General features: G+C 41.8%; 1 pseudogene; it reads right to left on the reverse strand.

Moving 5' to 3' along the window:
* Window positions 1–1,861: 1,861 nt before the first annotated feature.
* LOC140913576 (up-regulator of cell proliferation-like) lies at window positions 1,862–5,380 on the reverse strand (annotated as a pseudogene).
* Window positions 5,381–23,019: the final 17,639 nt, after the last annotated feature.

Consider the following 23,019-nt stretch of genomic DNA (forward strand, 5'->3'; position numbering starts at 1 on the left):
GGGGGAGGAAACCCAGGCAAGCATTACCCAAAAAGGCAGTATGTGACATTCCAGCTGGGACCACAGATTTCTTAGCACCACTAACTACCTTCCCTGGCTTCTCCCCACAGCACCCCCATGCAGAAGGGTAGCAGGCAATCACAGGGCAAATAGCCAATGCACCATGGCTTCTTAGCCTTACTACCCTGGATGAGATATGTGTGCGGGGCAGTGAGCAGAGCAGAGAGAAAGACCATTCCCAGGGATGGGGTGGGTTTCCCATGGAGCCTCAGTGTCTGTTGGGTTTGTGGGGATTCCCTTTGAAACCTCAGGGTCTTTTGGGGTTGCCGGCTGCATCCCTCCCTTCCCCATTACATTATGCTGCAAACCTCCCTCATTGGTGTTTCTGAAGTACTTTTTCCCGCCCATGTGTTACCCCAGAGAAGACGAGCATCAGGGCCAGGCTGTTTGGTGTCAGATTAGCCATAAAAGCACAGGATATTGATCCTCTAAGTAGCAGAAGTGGATGGCTGGCATTCGGGGGCTCTTGGAGGGAACACTCATGTGGGAAAGGTTTGCAGGTCACTGGATGGTACCACTGTATCAGCAAAATGCAGTGGTGAGGACAAATTGGGATTTTGGCGATTTGCTCCTGAAGACAGAGGTGCAGAATTTCCACATCTGGGTCTTTCCCGCCTTCTTTAATTTTGCCATACATCGATATGTGATGTGAAATGTGATGTGATGTGAAACGTGAAATAGCATTGTTTCTTTATCTGTTTGGAAGCTGCAACCTGTGTCTGATATTAAAAGAGAATCAACATTACATTTAATGGAAATTAACTTCTGTAACTTTCCATTCACAAAAGAGTTTCTCGGCCTGTTTTTGATTTCAATGTAAAGGCTTCCTTTAGGCTCTCCAGTGCCTGTTCTTTGGTTATTTCACCCCAGTCCTCAGGGAGATGGGCAGGGAGAGCATCAAACTCCTCAGCAAACTGGTGATTGAATTCCTTGAAAACAAACTTCCAGTAATCGGAAGCTGTGATGCTGGGATCTGGCTGGATAAGCCAGTCTGGAAAAAATTTGCCATAATCTTTATAAGGATGAAACTCCCCTTTTGTCTCCAAACATCTGAATGTTTTATTTGAATCCACAGAAGAGGAGCATATATCAGAGACAAGTATTCTTGTTTTATTCCACCGATATGTCCCTAGTCCTTCAGGTCGGTGCACTGAAGCAAAATGCTCGTTATGCGCAGGAGCTCCTGCTTCACAGGGGACTTTACAGAACAGACACTGCTTCCCACAGCCAAACACTCGCTTGAAGATTTCATCTTGGGGCTTCACTGCAAGTTTTGAGAGTTTTGACTGAATTTCCAGATTTTCAAAAGTGGATAAAATTTGTTTTTCGAGATCAGGAATAAACTGTTCTATAAAAGCTGAAAATTGGTCTGCACTTGCTGTGTTTTTAAACAGTATCACTTCTAAGCTATCCCTGGGAATGACTAGATCCTGCTGCAGCTTTTCACACAAATTGTCTAAAAAGGCAGAGACTGTCTTAGTCCTCTCACCTTTGGAGTATTTCAGAACATGGCTGAATTTATTAATTATTGGGGAGAAAATCCTTTTCTCCAAATCTCCCAAACTCGCCTTCTCTTTGTAGAGCATTAACAAGTGTCTCTGTATCCAGGTTTTGATAAAATCTACATAATTCCTTGTGTATTGCACATAATTGTTAAAGTCATTTTCTTCCAACAGCTGCTTCAGAACAAAGAATTGGAAAAATCTCCGGGTGCTGTACTCAACAGACCGTTCACTGCTGAGAATGTCATCCACGATTTCTGTCCCAAGTCTCTTGTTCACATAGTCCACCAGGGCAGGTCTCAGACACTGATCACAGAAATTCCAGGCCCTGTCCTGACACTCATCTTCTCTAAGTACAGAGCTTTGAACGTGGAGAGATACTGAGGTTTCAGTTTCCCCAGACGCTGCAGAGGATCATTTTCTTTAATGAATTCTTCATGCATCGTCTGAAATGCACGAGCTTCATCCCCCAAAATGTGAAGCTTCAGGTCAACTGCAAAGCAGGCGGTGGTGTGAAGGTTTTGAACATCAGCCTGCTGAAGCCACTCGTTAATCATCCGCAACAACTCTCTGCAATAAGTTTCATCATAATCTGCTTTGCCATTTACTTTTCCATCAGTGTAACTATTGCACTCTTCTATTAAAGATTTAGCTAAAGCCTCTGTTTTATGCCAGCATTCCTGTGTCAAGAATTCTTTCACACCTGATATTTATAGTTTGTAACCTCTGAACACTTTTAAGTCTAAGTATTCCTTTTTCATTTTGAAATTTTTTGTTTAATAAGCACACAAGCTTTTGGCATCTTGTAACATCTTCCAGACTGCACTGCCCCTGTCCGCTAGGTCTCTTCTCAGCTGGAACTCCACATCTTCAAATATGTTGCGTCTCTATAAAGGAATAAGTGATAATTCTGACAATGTTTCTGTCCACATGTTCTCCAATTCCTTCTCCAGTTCATCATTATTTAATTTGCAGTTGCTTTTCCTGCAAGGGTTCAGAAGCCCATCCACTTTCTCTTCAATTTTTCTCTTGTACTTTGACAGCATAGCATCTGTTTTGTGTTGGCCTTTTTTAATATGAATCGCTTCTTGCCACTTGCTGAATGAATAACTCTCCAGTTCATTCCTGAGACTATTGGCACTTCTTCTAAAATCTTCTTTGTACTTTTCTATCAGGTGCAGATTTGCTGTTCCACTTTCAAAATACTGTTGTAAATGATTCAAAATCTTCTCTGCTTCTTGCCTCAGTTTTTCCTGTGCCTCACTCTTTAGTCTGATTGAAACATTAGTGTCTAGTTTATCTGGTGGCTGATTTTGGATGAAAGTTTCCTTTTCAGATACCCAGAAATGTATCTCCTTCCGAAAACCCCATTCCCACTCTGCATACTTCACAGACAGCTGGTTATAGGCTTCAGCAACAAGGCTGTTTCTAAAGCTGAAAATGAAGTTCTCATGTTTTACAGCATTCCACAGGCTCCTCACCCATGCAAGAAATTGGGGAATGTCATTGGGAGTTCTCTCTTGTGAACAATCTTTCAGAAATTCAAACAAATATTTCTTTAATTCATAAACCTTTTGACTGTATCCCAAATTCACTGGAGCCATGGGGGGGACTCCGTGCCACAGAGCAGGAATGTACCAATTGTGTTTTTCCAGATCATAATCCATAATATCAGAAAAGTTCATCTCTTTGCATTTCTTTTCCATGTTGGCTGCAGCTTTGGTCATTTCATTCAACTGTTCCAGGAGGTGTTTCCTGTCCCTCATGTTTTGTTCATGTGCAGACACATCACTGACGTTCTGATGCACAAACTGGCAGTTGGTTTTTTTCCCGATTTTCTCCATTCTGAGAAATGCATGGACCACAATTTGCAGAACATCTTTCATTTCAGTGGCATTCTCCATGGCCATGTTAAAAATTGTTATGTCACTCAGTCCAATCACTAGGTTGGCCAGCTCATTGTCATGTTGATAACTATCCTCCAGCTTGGCCAGTTCGGGGGCTTTCAAGCCTTCTGTGTCTATCACCAGGATGAAATCACAGCCCAGTTCCTGCTGAAAGTTCTCTGCCACTTTAATGAGTAATGTGAAGGCTCCTCGTGTACATCGGCCACTGCTCACTGCAAACTGCAGGCCGAACATGGTGTTGAGGAGGGTGGATTTCCCAGTGCTCTGTACTCCCAGCACCGTCAGAATCAGGATTTTGGACCTTCCCCCCAGCTTGGCATGAAGCTGACTCAGAACATCTGTTACCCACTGCAGTGAGATGTTGGAAACGTCTCCATCAATGATCTCCATGGGAAACCCTTCCAGCATGAGATCAGCTGCTATGCCTGGGAGATGGGTGAATTGCCTTTGGCTTTCTGCCATTTTACCTTCTTTAACCATTGAGCATTCCGCTTCATAAAACTGCCCCAACTCACACATGAAATGCTGCACTCCTAAGGAACTGGCAGAGATTAATTTGTCTAACTCTGCAAACATTTTGGGGTCATCTTTTGAGTTTTTTGCATTTCTCTTTATATTGATCCCATAGTTTAGAAAGATTCTCCCTAGTAATGTGATCCAGGCCAAACTTCATCCATTTCAGGAAGTAATGTTTCTCCATGGGAGGTAGTAGTCTTATTCCAGTAATAAATGTAATCAAACCATCAGTAAGGTCATGTTTATTCTGCTGAGCATGTAAATCCATTAATTTCTTTTTCAGCTGAGATTTATATTTCTCAAGTGGGGTGTCTCCTTGCTTTCTCATTCTGCACAGCTCTTTATCCACTTCAGCCAAGTTTCTCCATGTCTCCCCTTGGAGTCTCAGCTTTTCCCTCTTGTACTTTGCCACATCTTTGATTTGTGCAGTGATTTCCTTTGCATATGTGTTTGGGGTCTGACATTCCTTGTTATCCTCATCTACCTGGATGCCTAATTGACGTGCTGTCTCAGCCATGGCTTCTATACTCACTCTCTTGGGAGAAGATTTCATTATGGCTGCTATTGCAGACTGCAGAACTTTTACAAATTGTGCCTTATTTGTGGTACCTCCTTTCCACAGCACATGTGACTTGTTCAGTTTCAGCATCGAGGCTAACTTTTTCAGGAATTCCAGCGTTTCCTTGGCTTTCCCAGCCTGATTATTGAAGTGAAGCAGTATTTAGTGGCTGATCCCTGCAGAGATGATAACAGCGCATATTCTATCTCACTGATGCTCTCAGTAACTATGAACACTGCTGAGGAGATCTCTGTTAAAAAGCTAAACTGCACCCAATGCGACTCAATATCTCCAAGCAGATTTGTAACCGCGACAGGTTCTGGGAAAAGATCTGAATTCCCCATCCCACCAGGGAAATACCAGGAAATCTCAACCAGCCCATCTGCGATTGCCCGTGGGACGTTCCCAGACTCCATGTCCCAGTGGACAAAGAAATTGTGGTGCTGCTGGGAGGGGCTGTGAACCTCATTGAGGAGGTGGGACTTGGAGAAGCTGCAGCTCCCCATCCGCACAAAGGAAATGGTTGGCATTGACGTGAGCACCAGGCTCTCCTCTCTGAACCCTCTGCTCTCTGCCAGGGAGTGCGGCCTCCACTTCCTCACCATGTCCCTCATGGCCCACAGCAGTAGGGTGCACTTGGGGGTGTCGAGGGCAGGTAGCAGCAGAGGGAGGGCAAACTGGCACATGGACATTTTGGACAGGATCTCCTGCTGTAGGAAACTGTCTGAGGAAAGCAGAATGGCACAGAGAACATCAAGGGGGTGCAGGGAATCACTGGTGTCTGTGTCACTGAGAAAAGAAAAATCTTCAGGAATATCCAGCTCCTCTTTGTCCATAGTTAGTGTTTGATCAGTGGGTGCCCTGTGCTCAAGGCTTGTGCTTCTTGCCATCCCATTCAGAGCCATGAGCTTCCTGAGGAAATGCCAAGGTAAATCTCCTGTTGTCTGAGGAGGGCAGTTCTTTAGACTTTCTGGTGTGATTTCCAGGACATCTCTCAGCTTTAGTTTCCTGCTTCTGTATTTCTCCATTTCTAACTTTGACTCGATGTACTGAAGGGCTTTTGGTCTCTCTGCAGAAAGGTAATACAACATAAACACTTTGTTAAACTGAAAATGTTTTCAGGTAGAACTCTTACTTTGGTATTAGGGCCATAATGTGAAGGAATTGCAATTATTAAACAAAAATCATGGAGGTCTGCATGCTCCTTATAAGTGACAACCACTTAGAGGGGTCGTGTAGCTGGAGTACTGAAGCACCATTTATCTGGTGCAACCTTCACAGATTTGACCCAACTGTCACACTCTCAGTCATCCTAACTGAAATGCCACACTTATGGAGAGCTACGGAAATTCTTTCAGACAGGTCATGTATTCAACTAGAAATGTGGTTTTGGTTGGCCTAAAATTATTGCAATTTTGATATGAGAGGTTTCAGCCATTCATAAAATGGCCAGAGAAGAAGGAGGAGGTGGTGCTGCTGTTCCCTCCCCCAGTCCTCCCATAACATATAGCCCAGTGGATGTGGGAAAGCCAAGTTTGAAATCCTGCTCTGAAACAGGCCCCAAATTAACTTTTCTGAGTCACCAAAAATTTCAAAATATTTTAGATTTGGTTTGACGCAAACTAAATATTGTTTTTTAATGGTTTTTTTTTTTGGAACCACCACCAAACCAAACAAACAATTATTCATCCAGCTCTGCTCAGTTGCAATGCAGGCAATCCTTCAGGCAATGCATAAATTCTTCCTTCTTTCCACCTCCCTTGTTTACTACTTCACCTGTTGGTGTTCTTGTCACTACTTTTCTTCTCAGTACATCACACTAGGGCAGAAAGTGAGGATGAATATGCAGTCAGCTTAATGGCCCACACTAGCAGCATATTCTACCCAGGAGACAGATCCGCAAATGTTACAAAGGCTGAATGATGACTAGAAATTGTAGCAACCAGCATGGAACTTAGAGGGAGGGTCACAAGTTGCAGGAGGGAAGAGTGTGGAGAAAGCACCAGCAGGTCAGTCTGTGTGCACATGGCTCGAATGCTAAGCTCCAAGTGCTGCAGCTCTGTAAATAGTTGCTTGAACAAAGGGCTGGCTTAGTTTAATAAGACTGGATCCTCACAGAGGAAAAGATTGATGGATGAAATTGAAGCAAATTGAGAACAAACAGACAAAGGCGTATAATTTAAATAACACCAATATCTTGAACACTAGAGGTGTAGAAGCATTCGATGACAAAGTCTGTGAGTACGCTGTTCGAACATTATGCCAAGATGACCAGGCTCATATATGGTGATGAGGATAGAGCCATTGCAAAAACATGCAAGATGGAGTATTTAGGAAGAAAGGCGAAGATCATTTAAATATGTGCCTATAGAATTCAGTACCATGGCTTCCGAGAGATCTTTCTCATACCTGAGCGAGAAGATGCAATAGAGAAGCTTGAACCAAGCAATTCCCCTGGGCTGGACCCCATCTGTGACCATGAGCTAAAGCACTTTGGGAAGAAGGCTAGAGCCAGGTTGTTGGACATCAGAAATTACTCAAGCATAAAAAAGGAAGGTACCTAAATTGATGGAAATCACCAGTTACTGTTTCTCTGAAATCCGGCAAGGATCCCTCTTTTCCAGGCAGCTATTGGCTTATATCTTTAACCAGTCTCCTTTGCAATATAATGGAAAGAACAGTACAGTCAAGGCTTCTATGGTGGCTTCTAAAAGAAGGAAAGGTAGAACCTACCCAAATGGTTTATGGGCCTTTGCACTCAATGACAGACTTGCTGGTGGCCTTCTGGCAGCCTCTTAGCAATGGCTTCCAGAAAAAGCCACCGCAGTCATCAACAGGAGTCTGTTTTTAAACTCAGTGCAACATTTAATGGAGTCTGGCGTAATAGGCAGTGAGATGGGAGTTTGGTAAAATGCACCTCTGGATAAGAGGTTTCCTACCATACAGGAAAAAAACCCACTAAGATTAAGTTATACTCCTTCAAAGACCATGAGGCCAGGATTTCTTCAGGGCTCAGTATTAAGTCCTGGTGTTTTTTTGCTGCTCTCCTCTGGTCTGTCAGACTACCTGAAATGATTTGAATACACCTATGCAGACGATGTTGCACTTCATACCATTGGTCTTGAAAAAGATATATGGAGAATGGATTGAATGAGGACTTAGAAATCATAACTAGATGGGCAACGCAACATAAATTCAAGCTCAATCCAGCAAAAACAAAGTCCACCTACTTTACCATAATTATAGGAGGTTCAACTACAGACCAATCTTCACACTGGCTGGAGAAGGTATTGCTGTTGAGAAAAATCTGCTATACCTTAGAGTGACATTGACACTGTACTCATGTTTGGACCACAGGTCAAAAAGTTGGCAGCCAAAGCAAAGAAGAGATTGGCTCTTCTATAATGTATTGCAGGTACCAACTGGGGTTCACATGTTTGAACACTGAAAACAACATGCTGCTCAATATCTCATCCAATACTTGAATAACTCTTACCTGTCTGGTCACATAGTGCTCTCAGTAACCTTGCCAAGATCAATGTTGTGCAGTCAACTGCAATTCACTGTAAGATCCACTCCAACAGCAATTTGTAAAAAGAGTTTTTGATGTTCAACCACTTGAGAATCATAGAGAAGAATAGCTATTTTGGTATGGAAATTATCTCATTCCCTATCTGAATGTCATCACTGTTCAGGTCTGTTCAGAAACTGGAAAACCAACTTAAGGCTGAAAAGATCCTCTTGTTTCCAGAAGTGCACAAAGGCTACTGGAGAAACAGAAACACTTGATGATGCTATGAGGGTAGAGTGTGTGAAGCAACATGTACACCCACTAATCCCTCCACATGAATCTATTTACTTTAATAAATATCTCTCCCTTTGGGAACCTTGCTCAAAGGAACATACGGAGTTGGCCACCCTAAAGAAAATTGTAGAAAAGCCCATTGAACAGTATCAGTCACAAGGCAAACAGATTCATGGGTACACTGATGGTTCATCAAATAAATCCTTTAAGAATGGTGGCTGTGGATGAAGAATGTCTTCATCCAGGACCCTAGTGGAGAACATACTCATGGCACCACAAGAAATAAACAGAGCAGAAATAGAGGCCAGTGTTGTGATCTTTGTTGACAGGTGTCGATCCTCAGTTCCTTTAGAAGAAACCTGAATGCTCTCATCAATGCAATGCATAAAGAGGTTTGGAGGATCAGAGAGAGAGGCAATAAATTAACTTTGGAATGGATTCTATCACATGTTGACATGTACGGGAGTGAGATAGCTGATAACTGTCCAAAACTGGAAGATCGGAAATTCATGAAAAAACTCGTACAGATACAGACAGACATCATCTTCCTTTCCAAATGCAGACAGATGGACATCATACCAAAAGGACTGAAGGTAAAAAATCCATTACAATCTATATACCACACAGACTATGCTGACAGCTTGTGCCACACGCTCTCAAAGAAACTGTGGAAGCACCTGATCAACATCCTGTACAGCAAAGAGGGAAAGATTAAGAATGAGCTCTCAAAACTGGATACTCTCATAAAAAAACAACCCTCCACACAAACTTCCTCGCGGCTGGAATTTACAAAAACTCGACAAGCCATTTACAACACACACTTTGCTTGTCTACAAAAGAAAAAAGACACTAAACTATCTAAACTACTACATGCCACAAGGGGCCAAAGCAATGGTTCCCTTAACCCACCCGGCAATATTGTTAATCTATCCAATTATACTCTTAGCCCAGCAGAAGAATCTGTCCTATCTCGGGGCCTCTCCTTCTGCCCCTCCACCCCCACAAATATGATACAGTTCTGCGGTGACCTAGAATCCTATTTTCAACGTCTCCGACTCAAGGAATATTTCCAACACACCTCTGAACAACATACTAATCCACAGAGACCTTCCTACCAACACTACAAAAAGAAGGATTCTAGGTGGACTCCTCCTGAAGGTCGAAACAACAGACTGGACTTCTACATAGAGTGCTTCCGCCGACGTGCACGGGCTGAAATTGTTGAAAAGCAGCATCACTTGCCCCATAACCTCAGCCGTGCAGAACACAATGCCATCCACAGCCTCAGAAATAACTCTGACATCATAATCAAAAAGGCTGACAAAGGAGGTGCTGTTGTCAACAGGAATAGGTCAGAATATGAACAAGAGGCTGCCCGGCAGCTCTCTAACACCACTTTCTACAAGACATTACCCTCTGATCCCACTGAGAGTTACCAAAAGAAACTACACCATTTGCTCAAGAAACTCCCTGAAAAAGCACAAGAACAAATCCGCACAGACACACCCCTGGAACCCCGACCAGGGGTATTCTATTTGCTATCCAAGATCCATAAAACTGGAAATCCTGGATGCCCCATCATCTGAGGCATTGGCACCCTGACAGCAGGATTGTCTGGCTATGTAGACTCCCTCCTCAGGCCCTACGCTACCAGCACTCCCAGCTATCTTCGAGACACCACTGACTTCCTGAGGAAACTACAATCCATCGGTGATCTTCCTGAAAACACCATCCTGGCCACTATGGATGTAGAAGCCCTCAACCCCAACATTCCACACAAAGATGGACTACAAGCCGTCAGGAACATTATCCCCAATAATGTCACGGCCAACCTGGTGGCTGAACTTTGTGACTTTGTCCTCACCCATAACTATTTCACATTTGGGGACAATGTATACCTTCAGATCAGCGGCACTGCTATGGGTACCCGCATGGCCCCTCAGTATGCAACATTTTTATGGCTGACTTAGAACAATGTTTCCTCAGCTCTCGTCCCCTATTGCCCCTACTCTACTTGCGCTATATTGATGACATCTTCATCATCTGGACCCATGGAAAAGTAGCCCTTGAGGAAGTCCACCATGATTTCAACAATTTCCATCCCACCATCAACCTCAGCCTGGACCAGTCCACACAAGAGATCCACTTCCTGGACACTCCGGTGCTAATAAGCGATGGTCACATAAACACCACCCTATACCGGAAACCTACTGACCGCTATTCCTACCTACATGCCTCCAGCTTTCACCCAGACCACACCACACGATCCATTGTCTACAGCCAAGCTCTACAATACAACTGTATTTGCTCCAAACCCTCAGACAGGGACAAACACCTACAAGATCTCTACCAAGCATTCTTACAACTACAATACCCACCTGCTGAAGTGAAGAAACAAATTGACAGAGACAGAAGAGTACCCAGACTTCACCTACTACAGGACAGGCCCAATGAGGAAAATAACAGAACGCCACTAGCCATCATCTTCAGCCCCCAACTAAAACCTCTCCAACGTATCATCAAGGATCTACAACCTATCCTGAGGGACGACCCATCACTCTCACAAATCTTGGGAGACAGGCCAGTCCTTGCCTACAGACAGTCTCCCAGTCTGAGGCAAATTCTCACCAGCAACCACACACCACACCACAGAACCACTAACCCAGGAACCTATCCTTGCAACAAAGCCCGTTGCCAACTGTGTCCACATATCTATCCAGGGGACACCATCATAGGGCCTAATCACATCAGCCACACTATCAGAGGCTCGTTTATCTGCACGTCTACCAATGTGATATATGCCATCATGTGCCAGCAATGCCCCTCTGCCGTGTACATTGGCCAAACTGGACAGTCTCTACGTAAAAGATAAATGGACACAAATCAGATGTCAAGAATTATAACATTCAAAAACTGGTTGGAGAACACTTCAATCTCTCTGGTCACTCGATTACAGACCTAAAAGTGGCAAGTCTTCAACAGAACTAAGATGGAATATGAGCTGGCCCACCAGGGTTCCCCACCCTCCGCTGCTGGTAAAAGTTCCCGCCACTTGGTAGCTGGGTGGGACACAAGGGTGGGGAAATGCTCCCAGCACTGGCAGCTACTCCCCTGGTCATGGTGGGTTTTTTTGCAGCACTGGGAGAGCTCTTTTCCAGCGCTGGTGCTGCGACTACACAGCCACGTTAAAGCATTGCCACGCTTGGTCGTGAAGACATCCCCTAAGTCCAGACAAGGGTGAGGGCACAGTGCCCCTCTTGCTTTGCCTTCATTCAGATGGGAGGCAGTAATTTAGGGCAGGCATCTAACAGCAGAAAATTAACAGAACCCCACGATGGCTCAGCTGTGCTGGCTGACATGTTCCGTGTGAGAGAGCAGAGAACCACATCTCCATCCATTCTCCTCCCACCTTCAGCCATGGACACACAGTCCTTTCCTCCAGCTCTTGACACAGCTCCAGGGATTTATGCCTCTTCTTCCTGTCCCCTTGTCAAATTGAGAGAGAGGAAACTTGTCCCTGAAGCGGTTTCCAGAGCTCAGGTGCCAGTTCTGCTCTCCGAGAGCTTCTCCTGCAGCTTGCGGGCAGGGATGTCCTGCTCTGAGGGGCCAGTGCTGATGGGACACCTCCCCAGCTGCAAAGGGAGGTTACTGGGGGACAAGGAGAGGCCCTTCTGGCCTATGCTATGGAAGGACTGGGGGAGCAGGAATATCTGGGAGGACCATGGGAGAGAAGGAATGGTGGGGGCAGCTATAACCTCTGTAAATGCCCCCACCATTAATGTCACGCATCCTTAGTCAGGAGTTCTCTCCCTGATGATTGGCCCATGGTACAAGAGATCCTTCGTTCAATCACTGGGGATCCCCATCACTGATGATCTTTGTGAAAGGCAAAGGAGGCCTTTGCAGCTGAGCTAGGATCTGTGCTCTTTCTCCCTCCCCACCTACGACGGCAGTTTCTTCTTCTCTCCACCTCCTACAAGGAGGTCAAATATATCCCGTCCATTGATAGCCACCTTTGAAGTTCAGGTGTGGACAAAGCACCCTTTCAGTTAGGCTAAATATGGGAGCAATTAAATACCCCATGGTTTAGTGGGAGCAAAAACAACAGAACCCACCACCCAAGGCATGGACCAGCATGGCCTGAGTAGTAGGTGAGACAAGCAGGCTGAGGAGAACCCTAGGACTGATTGCAAAAATGCAGGGGCTGGGGAATGGATTTATGTTGCAGATAACTATCAAAAGGAATAAGGAAGCCAGCAGAAACCCAGAGAAGCCTTGGTAATGTGGCTGTGGAGGAAGCCAAGAAAAAGCCCTTTGTTAGGGCACAGGACTGGCTACAAGCAAGTTTGCATTTCTACTGTGTTCACGGAAACAAAGCTGTGTGCACCTTCTTCTTAAGTAAACAAGATTGTACCAAGAAATATGGGACATTTATAATCAATTTCTCCTCTTAATGGAAACAACCTGGAGAGGCCCCGAATACTGCTAACCACTTGGGCCTAGAGGCAACACTATAAAGAAATACAGTACACACAAAAAATACCTTTAGCTTGAACTGCAACACAAAACCTTAACTCTGACTTCATACTTCCCTCGCACGAAAAGAATAGATCATGTATCTTCACATTTCTAGAAAGCTTATGTTAATGTTGCTGATGTCACAGTTAAAGTTTGTCTTACAGTTGGAGGTAGTGGGCAGTAGCCTGTGGAATCGCCAGGTCCATCAATAAGAGTGATTAACACAATCTGTGGGTTTTAAGGCTTGATAGAGAAGCCTCCGAGTCTAAGGCCAGCCATGCTCTCTGGTTTATTTGGGCAGATCCTCTGAAGCCTGCTTGTGACACCCATCACCCACAGGGCCACAGACCCCCCCAGTTGAGAACCACTGTGGTAGAATAGATCCCTGTCAGCCGAAAGAGCTGAGGCTTTGTCTTGAGTTTTCTACACTCAGTTACTGTGCTTGAGTCAGCCTCTCTCGAATGAGAAGAGCCACACTGTGAATAAACAAAGGTCCTGCTGTGTCCAAACTGGCACTGCACTCACTCAGGTGGGGCACTAAGACTTTTAGGAGCTCATCCCAAGGCTCTTTGCACAGCAGTGAGCTGAGCCACTCTATGGATTCTTTCCCAGTGGATGGTGGGAGAACTTGTCTGTCCTTTCTTGGGACATAGGGGGAAGAGTGGGAAGGCATTGGAGAATTAGAAGCACTCAAGTGCAGCTAGCTTGCATCCATACTACAGAAAGATCATGTTAGCTGGTGAGTTGTGCTAACTTAGTCTTTAGCCTGTGCCCCGAGGGGCCAGCTCACTTGAGTTATAAGCAGCACATCTTAAGGGTTTTTCTGTGTGGACAGGAGTCAAGTTAGGGCAATGCATAAGGTGTAGCTCGAGTTAACTCGGCATCTCCTTTTGAATCTGAGCAATATTATCTGCAGAATACAATGAAAATACTTCACTCTCACAAGCCCCATTCACACCTGGCAGTGCCAATCTCTTCTAACCATGTTCACTGCCACTATAGAACAAAGGGCGATAAGAGGACATTGTCTTGGGGAAGGTCTGTCTCCTCCGGCTCTCTGCTTTGTTGAAAGTCTAATTCCAACTCGGGATTTATGCCACCTTTCTCCCACAGCTTTGGGGCTCGCAGAGTCTGTGATTCCTGATTTAATACCTCCATCAAGATAAACAGAAGAGAAATAAGTTGTTTAATGACTAATTCTCTTCAATCACATCCTGTTTTGTATGTGTTTGTTTTATTCAATACACTGCACCTGCTGCCAGGGCCGGCCCACAACATTTTGGCACCTCAGGCATTAGGGGGACCAGATGTCCCAACTTTATAGGGCCAGTGCCGACTTTTGGGTCTTTTTCTTATATGGGTTCCTATTACCCCCCACCCCCTGTCCTGATTTTTCACATTTGCTGTCTGGTCACCCTATCAGGCGCGGAGCTCAAATGACACCCCCATGCCCCCTTGCTTGGGCCAAAACTTTGAAAGGTCTCAATTCTGCCTTCTTTCCGTTCTACTCCGCCCATGGTACTGCTCTGCTACCTACCCCAATAAAGGAGAACTAACAACTTTAAATGCCTTGTTCAAAAATTGTCAGTACACTTTACTATGCAGACAAGAAAAGTTACATTTGCTGTTCAGGCATTTGAAAGTTAACACTGGCATTTTGATGTTTGAATAATCAAAGTGGTGCTTCCGTGCCTTCTTGGTTGCAGAGACTTGAACTGCTTCTGCTTCCTGAAGGTCCACAGTCTGGGCCAACTCATACTCTATTGAGATGGTTGCAAGGCCGACTAGCCTCTCCTGGGTCATTGTGGAGCGTAGATGTGTTTTTACTAATTTCAGCTTGGAGAAGCTGTGTTCTCCGCTGGCAGCTGTTACAGGAAGTGTTAGAAGTATGCACAGAGCAACAAAAGAATTTGGAAAGAGGGTGGTCATCTTATTTGTGCATGTATATTCCAGAACAGCCTTTGGAGTTGATCCTGTTGAATGTATCTGAAAAGGGCTTTCAGTTCATCACCTATATCACTTGCATCAATATTGCACATGTCATCATGTGTCAACACGGTCTCTAGTGCCCTGCATTGCTGGTTTAGGTCTTCTTCAGGTACAGTGAGGAGTTTGGGAACATCCTACAACATCCCAAATATGCTGCTGTGATCCTTGAGCGGCATGAAACTTTCTGCAACTGATTGTATCACACAGTCTAGCACCCGGTTAAAGAATTCAGCTTTGAATTGTTGTTTGGGGCCTCTTATGAGATTATCCCGTGCCTCATATACAAAATGTCGTCTTCTTCGGTGACTCTTGAATGGGTGGGGAAATAGCTTCAGTGTGAAGCTCCTCTACCCATTTCTGCGCACTCTTCAGAATGTTTTGAAACCCCTCATCTGGCTGGAAGGAGCGTAGGTGGCTGCAGCGGCAGAGGAGCCAGCCAACAGAGCTGGAGACACGGGAGTTTGACGGGGAGTTCTGCTGGAGGAGAAGGACTGAGGTGAGAAGGCAAAGACAGACACAGAGGCAGCAGTGGTGGTGACCCAAGCGGTGGAGGACACAATGAAAACCTCATGTTTTCTTCCACACTATGGATAGAGACATCTTTAATGTTTTTAATGAAGTAAATACTCATGGGAACTGTGTGCTCATGGGAGACTTTAACTTCCCAGATATAGACTGGAGGACAAGTGCTAGTAATAATAATAATAGGGCTCAGATTTTAATAGATGCGATAGCTGATGAATTTCCTTCATCAAGTAGTTGCTGAACCAACAAGTGGGGATGTCATTTTAGATTTGGTTTTGGTAAGTTGTGAGAACCTCCTAGAAGAAATGGTTGTAGGGGACACCCTTGGTTCCAGTGATCATGAGCTAATTCACCTTAACCTGAAGGGAAGGATAACAAAAAATAGATCTGTGAGTAGGGTTTTTGATTTCAAAAGGGCTAACTTTAAAAAAATTAAGGACATTAGTTAGGGAAGTGGATTGGACTGAAGAACTTATGGATCTAAAGGCAGAGGAGGCCTGGGATTCCTGCAAGTCAAAGTTGCAGAAGGTGTCAGAAGCCTGCATCCCAAGAAAGGGGGAAAAAATTCATAGGCAGGACTTGTAGACCAAGCTGGATGAGCAAGCATCTCAGAGAGGTGATTAAGACAAAGCAGAAAGTATACAGGGAGTGGAAGATGGGAGGGATCAGCAAGGAAAGCTACCTTATTGAGGTTAGAACATGTCGGGGATAAAGTGAGAAAGGCTAAAAGTCATGTAGAGTTGGACCTTGCAAAGGGAATTAAAACAAATAGTAAAAGGTTCTATAGCCATATAAATAAGAAGAAAACAAAGAAAGAAGAAGTGGGACAGTTAAACACTGAGGACTGAGTGGAAGTTAAGGAGAATCATAGAATCCTAGAATATCTAGGCATGGCCCAATATCTAAACAAGTACTTTGCCTTTGTCTTTAATGAGGCTAATGTGGATCTTAGGGTAATGGTAGCATGACAAATGGGAATGAGGCTATGGAGGTAGAGATTACCATATCCGAGACAGAAGCCAAACTTGTACAGCTGAATGGGACTAAATGGGGGGCCCAGATAATCTTCATCCAAGAATATTAAAGGAATTGGCACATGAAATTGCAAGCCCATTAGCAAGAATTTTTAATGAATTTGTAAACGCATGGGTTGTACCACATGACTGGAGAATTGCTAACATAGTTCCTATTTTTAAGAAAGGAAAACAAGTGATCCGGGTAACTACAGGCCTGTTAGTTTGACATCTGTAGTATAGAAAAAATTTTGAAGGAGAAAGTAGTTCAGGACATTGAGGTCAATGGTAAATGGGACAAAATACAACATGGTTTTACAAAAGGTAGGTCATGCCAGACCAACCTGATCTCCTTCCTTGAGACAGTAACAGATTTTTTAGACAAAGGAAACACAGTGGATCTAATTTAGCTAGATTCCAGTAAGGCGTTTGTTACGGTGCCACATGGGGAAGTATTAGTTCAAGAATACAAATTATTACAGAGGGTCCTACTGAAAGGTGAACTGTCAGGCTGGAGGGAGGTTACCAGTGGAGTTCCTCAGGGATCGGTTTTGGGAGCAATCTTATTTAATCTTTTTATTACTGACCTCGGCACAAAAAGTGAGTGTACACTAATAATGTTTGTGTATGACACAAAGCTGGGAGGTATTGCCAATTCAGAGAAGGACCAGGATATCATACAGGAAGACCTGAATGACCTTGTAAACTGGAGTAATAGTAATAGGATGAAAATTAATAGTGAGAAGTGTAAGGTCATGCATTTAGGGATTAATAACAAGAATTCTAGTTATAAGCTGGAGATGCATCAATTGGAAGTAACAGAGGAGGAGAAGGACCTTGGAGGATTGGTTTACCGCAGGATGACTATGGCCACCAATGTGATATGGCCGTGAAGAAAGTTAATGCGGTTTTGGCATGCATCAGGTGAGGTATTTCCAGTAGAGATAAGGAGGTGTTAGTACCGTTCTGCAAGGCACTGGTGAGACCTCATCTGGAAGACTGTGTGCAGTTCTGGTCTCCCACGTTTAAGAAGGATACAGGAACAGGTACAGAGAAGAGCTACTAGGATGATCCGAGAAATGGAAAACCTGTCTTATGAAAGGAGACTCAAGGAGCTTAGCTTCTTTAGCCTAACCAAAAGAAGGCTGAGGGAACATGTGATTGCTCTCTAGAAATACATCAGAGGGATAAATACCATGGAGGGAGAGGAATTCTTTAAGCTCAGTACCAATGTGGAAACAAGAACAAATGGATACTGTGGAAGAAGACAAGTTCTTACTTTTAGTTTGCATGCAACAAGTTAGATACAGTTTTATTTTTAGGCAATTGCAAGAAGGAAGACAGCCGTTTGGACAGGGTGTCTGTTTTTATGCAAATTTTTAAAGTATAAACAATGTAAAGCAAGTATTTATACCTTTTTATTACATAAAGCTCTGCTTTGTCTCTACATTTTTTATATTTTATTTGTTTGTAACATGTTTTTGCTACAATTACATTTTATTGTTATTTTAAGGTAAGGTTTTTGCTTTGCAATTTTTGTACGCTTACACCTGTTTTGACTTTAGAAGTTTTGAGTTCTTAGGGGTTAGAGTTAGCCTAACTTTTGCTTTTTTTTTTTTTTTAACAGAACTAAGATGGCTGCACTTCAATGCCCTTTTTTACTTTCCCACTCCCCTCTTCAGTGCTTTGAGCACAACCATCATTTTTAAACTTTTATTTTTATTAGAGCTTGTATTTTTGATATTAGATTAAAAGGATCAGCCCCATAACTTTTGGTTGGATGTAGCGATAATGCATAATTAGTATGAACATGAAAAGTATTTTTGTTATTCTGTTTTTTATAACAACAATACCATATTTTTTAATTAAACAAAAACAATACAAACATTAATGTGTTTAGTGTAATAATATGCTGGAGTTATTTTGTAGCCTTAGTTACATAGCACAATAGATTATAATTAGTCCATAAGATAAATGCTTTATAGATGGTATGAAAGGCATGTTTTTTTAATTTGATATATATTTTGAAGCACATAGATTTAGCCTTGTAATTTAGAGATTTTTTGAACCTTTGGTAGGAGTGAGTGTAGGTTTTGGAATTGGTCGGGTATTAAGGTGGTTTAATTAAAGGGTATTTGAAGCCTAAGATTTAATTATAGGATTTTATTTGCAGGCCAATAGATAAGGATTTTTTGCAGCAATGGTGAAATTAAAATGTATATTTTGCAAATGGTGACCTTAACGTTTACACAGCTGTAACTAGCTTGGAAGAGCAGGTGTTTTGTTAGGGTCGGTGTTTGTTTTCTACTTTTTTAACAAATGCTGTTAGAAACAGTGACACATTTTATTTTGGCTTTAGCTTTTTTATGCACGGAGGCTGTGGGGGCTTTAAAGGCCAAAAATGTTTATTGGCTTTTTATTTTTGTGTAAACATTGGGTGTTATTTTAGGAGCACTGACTATAAATTGGCTAGGCATACCAGGGGAATTAATTTTTTTAATATTACCGTGAATTGTTTCATGTTCTATGCATTTTTTTTACGGACCTGCAGGATTTGGTATGTGGGAGCCCACACCCCTGTCACCGGCCCGTAGGCTTGGAAGGAGCACTGCGAGTGCCTGCAACTTTACCCTGAAAACGTTTAAGTTTGTTTTTACGGCCACAGATCAGATGGCACTTTGGAAGCACTAGTAAGGGCAGTGGGCCAGGCCTGGTGCTTAAGGTCACTGTGAATGGCCGTTAGCTGGTTATTTAGGAAATTTTGAACATGCCAGATTTTACTGCAATTTTTTTTGCCTTAGTGATATTTAATACCACTTTTATTAACAGCTTTTGGGTTATTAACCTAAGGGCGGAGATAACATGTAATTTACCCATTTCAGCTTGCACTTGGGTTAACTGTGCTTTAGTAATAAGACTAGTGGCCTTTTTTAGCTGCCCTGATTTTTTATTATGTTGTTGGCTTTTATAAATGTTTTCAATTGCTGCTGCACTATTGGCCCCACTTGACAGGTGTTTGACCAAATCTTTTTTTAGAGGGGACACGGGCGCTTTGCTCTGCTAACCGAATGGCAGCTTTTTTGGAGCAGTTGGGATAGATATACGTGACCTGAAAGCTAAATAGGGCGAGGGTAAATTTTATCATTTTTAATATAGCATTAATTACTATTTCTTTAACACATTTCTTTTAGTAAAGTACCATACCACATTTGTTGTTTATATAGTTTAAAATACTTTTAAGAAGCATTGACATGAATAGCATAGGAGGGGTATATTGCAATATGGTACAGATTAGGTTATTAATTACTGGGACTATTTTAGTACAGGTAAATTTTTGGTGGCAGAACACACCCTTTTTTAAATATGAATATGATTATTTACTAATTGGGCAACCAAAACCAATAAGGACCTTTTTTATGACATATTATAGACCCCTAAGATGGCTTTTATATTAACCCCGCTATAAAATCCACTAATTTTAATGTTAGATTCTTGAGGCTTATTTGTAGTGATATTGTATACTTTTCTTTTTATGGACTAGTTTGTTTTTTATTTAATTGTTTTCTTAGATAGGATATTTTGAACCTTAAACCTAATTTTTTAAACAATATTTAAAGACATTATTAAAATGTGAAGGCCTTGGCCATTGGGTTTTATTAGAATATCTGGTGTTGTTTGTATTTGGATGCGTTACGGTGGTAGAAGTATCATGGAGGGAATGGCGGGGGCAGCGGCAACAAGGCACCTTTGGTATTTGTTATTTGAAAGCGAAGTAGGGAGGGCAATACATGCTGAAGGTACTTATTGAAAAACACAGGGCGCAGCCTTGGAATAAACCCCCAAACCCAATTAATACCACACTTTTAAGCATGGATTTTACAAGGGTTTTTTTTTGCCAGTGTATAACGCTACACCTTGTTTACCAGGGCCAGTCTTTAATGTTCTTTGTAGTTAGGAATTTTTGGACTTTGGCGCTTTTAGCAGAGTGAGCAGCTTTGTTTGGTTGGTTGGTTTGGAGCAATTGTGGTTTAGTACTGTGGAAAAAAATATATATATATATTTTAGTTTGAATGCAACAAGCCAAAAAGTGTTTATTTTTAAGCAATTGCAAGGGAAGAAATACAATGGACGGAGAATACCTTTGCCTTAGTAGTTTTTTAAAGTGTAAACAATATAAAGCAGTATTTATACCCTTTGATTATATAAGATGGTGTCTTTGTTTATACTTTTTTTGAGTTTTTATTTGTTTTTCAAATTTTTTGTTAACAATTACATTTTATTTTTATTTTAAGGCAAGGTTAAACAGCTTTGCCTGCAGTTTTTTATACGCTTTACCAGGTCTGCCTTTACAAATTTTGCGTTATTATGGTTCTGCGTTAGCCTGACTGTTGCTTTGTTTTTCAATCAACTGAGAGGCCGACATTTAATGTTTTTTAATTTTGTTTTTACACTCCCCCCCCACTTTTGTGCATTTTTTAGCACAACTACCATTTTAATTTTTTTATTTTTATTAGATTTTGTATTTTTGATTTTAGATTAAATGGTTAGCCTTATCAACTGTGACTGGATATAACAACAAAGCACACTGTTTGAACATGAAAGGTATTTTTGTTATTACATTTTTTACAACAACATATTTTTAAACTACAGAAAAACAATATAAACATTACTGTTTTTATTGTAACAATCTGCTGGGGTTGATTTATAGCCTTAGTTACATAACACATGACATTATGATAGACACTTTATAAACTGTGGAATGCATGGTTTTTAATTAAATATATAATTTGAAGTATAATATAATATACTTTGAAGTACATAAATATATATGTACATCAATGAAGTACATAAATACAATATAACTTGAAGTACATAAATTTGACCTTGTAATTTAGAGATTTTTTGAACCTTTGGTAGGAGTGAGTGTAGGTTTTGGAATTGGTTTGGTATTAAGATAGTTTAATTCAAAGGTATTTGAAAGCTAAGATGTAATTGTAGGACTTTATTTGCAGGCCAATAATGGAATTGTTGGCAGCAGTGATGAGATTAAAATGTATATTTTACAAAGTGGTGGCCTCAACATTTACACGGCTGTTACTAACTGGGAAATTAGGTGTTTTGTTCGGATGGTTTTCTGTTTTCTACCTTTTTAACAACCATTGTTATAAACAGTGACGACTTTTTTTGGCTTTTGCTTTTGTACGCACTGAAGCTGTGGGAGTTTTAAAGGCCAAAGTGTTTATTAATTTTTTATTTTTACTTAAATATTAGGTGTTATTTTAGGAGCACTGACTATAAATTGGCTAGGCATACCAGGGGAATGAATTTTTTTAATGTTCCCGTGAATTGTTTCATGTTCTATGCATTTTTTTTACGGACCTGCAGGATTTGGTATGTGGGAGCCCACACCCCTTTCACCGGCCCGTAGGCTTGGAAGGAGCACTGCGAGTGCCTGCAACTTTACCCTGAAAACGTTTAAGTTTGTTTTTACGGCCACAGATCAGATGGCACTTTGGAAGCACTAGTAAGGGCAGTGGACCAAGCCTGATGCTTAAGGTTACTTTGAATGGCTGTTAGCTGGTTATCTGGGAAATTCTGAATGTTTGAACATGCCAGATTTTACTGCATTTTTTTTCTTTGCCTTAGTGATATTTAATACCATTTTTGTTAACCGCTTTTGGGTCCTTGAACTAAGAGTGGAGATAACATGTAATTTACCAACTTTAGCCTGTACCTGGGTTAACTGTCCTTTAGTAATAAGACCAGTGGCCTTTTTTAGCTGTTTTAATTTTTTATTATGCTGTTGGCCTTGAAATGTTTTAAATTGCTGCTGCACTCCTGGCACCATTTTACAGGAGTTTTACCAGATTTCCTTTTTCTAGAGGAGACCCATGGCCTTTGTTGTGCCAACAGAACAGCAGCCCCCTTGGAGCAGTTTGGATATATAAAATTGACGTGAAATGAGATAGGGCCAAACAAATTTTACAATTTTTAATGTAACATTAATTACTGTTAATTAGTATTTTAAAACTTTTTTTTAATAAATACGATACCACATTTGTTTAAAATTTTTCATGTACCTTTAAGAAGCATTGACATGAATAGCATAGGAAGGGGTACATTGCAATATGGTACAGATTAGGTTATTAATTACTGGGACTATTTTGGTACAGGTAAATTTTTGGTGGCAGAACATACCTTTTTTAAATATGAATTTGATTATTTACTAATTGGGTCACCAAAAACAGGAAGGAGCCATTTTTTTATATATATACTACAGACCCCTGGAATGGCCATTCTATTAACCCCATTATAAAACCCACTAATTTACATTTTAAATTTTTTAGGCTTATTTGTAGTCATGTGATATACCTTTACTTTTACTGACCAGTTTGTTTTATTTAATTGTTTGCTTATATGGGATATTTTGAACATTAAAAATATTTTTTCAACAATATTTCAATTAATTACTAAAGTGGGAAGGCCTTGGCTATTATTAGACTATATGGTATTGTCTGTACTTGGATGTGTTACGGGGGGATAGAATAGTGGAGAAAATGGTGGGGGCAGTGGCAACAAGGCGTTTCTGGTATTTGTTATTTAACAGCCAATCAGAAAGGACAAT

Source organism: Lepidochelys kempii, chromosome 6 (genome assembly GCF_965140265.1).
Source record: "Lepidochelys kempii isolate rLepKem1 chromosome 6, rLepKem1.hap2, whole genome shotgun sequence".
NCBI classification, from domain to species: domain Eukaryota; kingdom Metazoa; phylum Chordata; order Testudines; family Cheloniidae; genus Lepidochelys; species Lepidochelys kempii.